The sequence below is a fragment of the Mus pahari genome, chromosome 4, assembly GCF_900095145.1.
Source record: "Mus pahari chromosome 4, PAHARI_EIJ_v1.1, whole genome shotgun sequence".
Taxonomy (NCBI): Eukaryota; Metazoa; Chordata; class Mammalia; order Rodentia; family Muridae; genus Mus; species Mus pahari.
In genome coordinates, this window is record NC_034593.1 from 450,264 (window position 1) to 454,531 (window position 4,268).

The 4,268-nt window shown below is 36.4% G+C and overlaps 1 non-coding gene across 1 annotated transcript; it reads left to right on the plus strand.

Annotated features, from left to right (window-relative positions):
* The first annotated feature begins 3,468 nt into the window (after positions 1 to 3,468).
* LOC115063930 lies at positions 3,469 to 3,604 on the plus strand. Its single transcript, XR_003843795.1, has one exon. It is a non-coding gene; the product is annotated as a small nucleolar RNA SNORA17 (small nucleolar RNA).
* The last annotated feature ends 664 nt before the right edge of the window (positions 3,605 to 4,268 follow it).

Sequence of the window (4,268 nt, forward strand, 5' to 3'; positions counted from 1 at the left end):
TTTCCTATCTCCCTCCTAGAACTCTTTAAATATTTTTTATCTTTATCCTATCTTTATCTACTCCTATCTTTCTCCCTCCTACTCTGATTTGTTATTTTAGAATACAGCACTTTTGAAATATAAACTCTTTAGCTTATGATTAGGCAGCCATGTGGGTGAGATTTCATTAACTTCTGATACTACTAGCAGACACAATTTCACAGAAAACTGTCTGATCATCTGACTCTTACAATTTTTCTGCCCTCTTTTCTACAATGCTCCCTGAGTCTTAGTTATAGAACTTGTTTTGTAGATATATCTTTGGGGAATGGTCTCCACAAATCTACATTCATTGCTGTTTTCTGTAATGGTTTAGATTGTATTTAACAGAAGTTTCTAGGACAACAACAACAGTCATGACAAAGTGGTAAACAACAAGATCTCATCTGTTCAAAAGAATTACTGGTAATTCAGGAATGGTGAAAGTGGGAGAAATTTTCTTACCTAGGAAGGAGCACAGTAATTGAGATCCAACAGCGAACAGACCAGGCTTAGTCTCTCTTTCTGCCTGCTGCCTATGGATAGGAATATGAGCTATCAGCTACGGATCCAGTGCCAGGTCTGCTGTTTCCATATTTTCTACCATGATGACCATGTACTAACCCTTCTGCAACTGTGAGAAACCACATAATTAAAGGCTTCCTTTTGTAAGTTGCCTTGGTTATGGTGTTTCTTTACAGCAGAAATAGCAGTAACTAGGGTAATATAATAATCTCAAACATAAAAGAAAATACAAACTACACAATATTTATTATTGAGAGCATGAGGGAATGAATTGTTTTTGAAATTTTTTGAATGACACTAAATTTTTATACACAATGTATTAACTATTTTTTTAAAGATAAAGTGATTAGGTGAGCTGTAATATCCACTCTACTCATTTAAGTGTGAAATTATTTTCCAAGTTTTCTGTGTAATGGCATAAGTTTGAATTTGCTGTATATTTGGAGTTCCCTGGCTGTTCAGTTGAGTGTGCAGAAAATAAGTGTGTACCAATCAGGAACCACTAAAGTGGTAGTATCTAGTGGTTGCATCCAGGGGTGTCATTCAGAGGAACAATTTGATGTTCTATTAGTTTTAATTCAAAAAAGTGACTTTTTTTTTAAAGTTTGCAACTTGGTCTTGTAAGATGGCTCAGTGCATAAAGCTAGCAAGCCTGGTGACCTCACCCTCAGTTTGATTCCTGGGAATTACATGGGGACAAAAAAACCCGGCTTTACACACATGGCTCTGTGGTGTGTTCCTTGCACCACAACAATACTAGTAAATAAATGTAATCTTGAAAGGAATGTACAGCTTTTACTGATGGAAGTTATTTATCTCTACATACCAAGCATCATTCTAGTATGAAAAAGCTTCTGAATGTCAGTGATTCAATTTTTTTTATCAAAGTTATGTAAAATGACATTATTTCCTGTATTTCTCTGGGATTTTCTTACACAACAACTCAAGGTATTTTCTCTGTATTCATTGTTATTATCTTTGAGACCCAATATCTGATGACAATTACCATTCTGTACAAATATTTCTGATCTTTGAAGATCTCTTTCAATCCTTCATGTCTGACTTAGGCCATGTGTGCATAAATTCTTGTCTTCTATACCCAAGGAAAACTCTACTTTTCTCACCCCTATGCAACTTTACAGTTTCTCAGAGTATTCCAGTAGATTGTGTCTCAGCATTGTTTTATACTTAAAGCACACCCTTTCCCTTAGAGTTCTTCGGTGTCTATCCTTATTCTTATGTCCATGCTTTGCAAGAGTTCTTCCTTCTTGAACTTCTAATAAGCAATAAGTATGAATACAGTCTTATCTGTGGGAAATATTTCTATTATAGGAAGATAAATATTATGTCTACAAATACCATTACATAGACCTGTATGTATTAAGATAAGTAAAAATGTCATGCCTTAAGAGAATAATTAGAAGTAGAACATAAACATTACTACTTACTCTAGAATGTTGTTTGGTTTGTAAAAATCTTATATAAAGACTTCGTCCAGCTTGAATTCTGTTTTGTTTTGTGTACAGTGGTCAGATGCTGTTCATTTTCTTCTTGTAGAAAGTGCTTCTTGCTGATGGTGAGTTTAATAGTTGTTATCTATTATCAGAAATATAATAATATCCTGGAGATAGATACTTCCGCATGGCTTGACACTTTTGTCTCTGATATTTATGTGAGAAATCAAATTGATCTTTGAAATAATTTTTTAAATTACATTTCTTTGTTTTTTTTTCATATTTTCTTCACTAATTCATAAGTAATCCCCAAAATCAAGCCTATAAGGATTTCTTTACTTCTTTGCCATATTTTTTCTCACTAAAACCGGGATCTAGATCAACAAGAAATAGCTACTCACAGCTGAAACCACTGAACCTCTGTAAACATCTTCCAGCATTAAAGCCCATGACTCCTGAGATAGTTTTACATTCTACATGTAATGACTTTTTCTGTGCTATATCATGAGGACCAAATTCAACTGTCTTCATGCAAAGTAACTTTACATCTAACTAGTGTTCACATAGCTCACTCTTAAACCTTTTATATACATATGCCATATATATATATTCTTTATGTACATATACATATATAATATACACATGTTTAACATATATGTATATATATGCATATATATTTATGTGTATGAGTGTTTTGTCTGCATGCATATATGTGTACCATGTGTTTGACTCATCTCCAACATGGTAGGAAGAGGGTGTTGAATCCCCTGATAACAGACTATAGACAGTTCTTAGTTTCCATATAGTTTCCAGATAACAAATCTGGATTCTCTGGAAGATTAATGAAGCCTTCTAACTACTGAAAGATGCTCCACCTGCTAGCTTTTATTCTCATGGTCTTTTGTCTCATTGGAGCAGTCCTCATCTCTCAATTATATTTGTAAGTTTTTTGATTGCTTTGTTTGTATAAAACTCTCTGAGTTGAGTTTGCTTTTGGTTTCTCCTCACACTAAACAGGAAATTTCCCACATCAGTACCAATCAAAGTTTTATATAACATCCACAGCAGTATCTGTCTTCGCTCTTCTATTGCTGTGATAAAACTCCAGGACCAAAAACAACTTGAGGAAGAAAGGGTTTATTTTAGCTTTCCATTCTCATGTTATACTCTATTGCTGAGGGAAGCCAGGGTAGAAATTTAATCAAGGCAAGAGACAGAGCCATAGAGGAGTGCTGTTTACTGATTTTATGTATATAGTTTGCTTCACCTGCTTCTTGTAGTAGGCAGAACCACAAGCCCAGAGGAAAGAGTACCCACAGTAAGCTGGGAATTTTACATAAATCACCAACAGTTAAAATAAACTATAGGCTTGTTCACAGGTCAATCTTCTGAGGACATTTTCTCAATTAAAATCTGCTGTTCCAACATGACTATAGCTTGGTTCCAATTAAGATTAAAACCCAGCTAGCAGTCTGGCACTAGAGGCACTGGAAGTGTGGTTGCTGTGACACATGTGTATCAGCCAGTAGGTTGCAGAGAGGGGAGAGACTATGTTTCTGCTCAGTGTTCTGACCTAGGAACATCTGAATGATTAGTAGCCCAACATTGCCGGAAAAAGTGAGCCCAAGATGACCACCAGTCCAACACTAGGGAGCCCTAACAGGGATCTAGCCTGAGATGACCACTAGTACAGTGCCTCTCAGGTCTTGAAGGGCAAATCATGTCCAAGATAACCCCTGCCCAGCACTATAATTCAGAAGTAGGATATAGCACTCATGAATCTATGGCTAACAGAACACTATGGATGAAGGGGTGGAAAGAGGAAGACATCAAAAAAGTCTTCATTAAAACATTCTTCTAGAAATGGCTGCATAAGCAAGACTAGAACAATGACTATAAAAATAGGCATATTAACATGTGTGGGGCCATGAAAGGCAGCCTATTTTGGTTGAATGAAGCTTGATCTAGTGACCCAGTAGAAAACTCTACAAGGGACAGAACAGGGAGGCATGTTCCCAGAGACAGGTGCCTGACACCACAGAGCCCCCAACTCCATAATTCTGTGACTATAAGTCATGCAGAAAATACCCCAAGCTTCTGGCATTCTGGCTAGACTCCAACCCCAGGTTTACCTGACTATAGCCAGGTATGCTCCTCCCCACAGTTACCTGACAACAGCAAGATAGCCTAGCCCACTATAAAAGGAACTGCTTGGATTGGGAAAGGAACTTTACCAATCCTAATTCAGATATGGGACTTAAGTACATTATA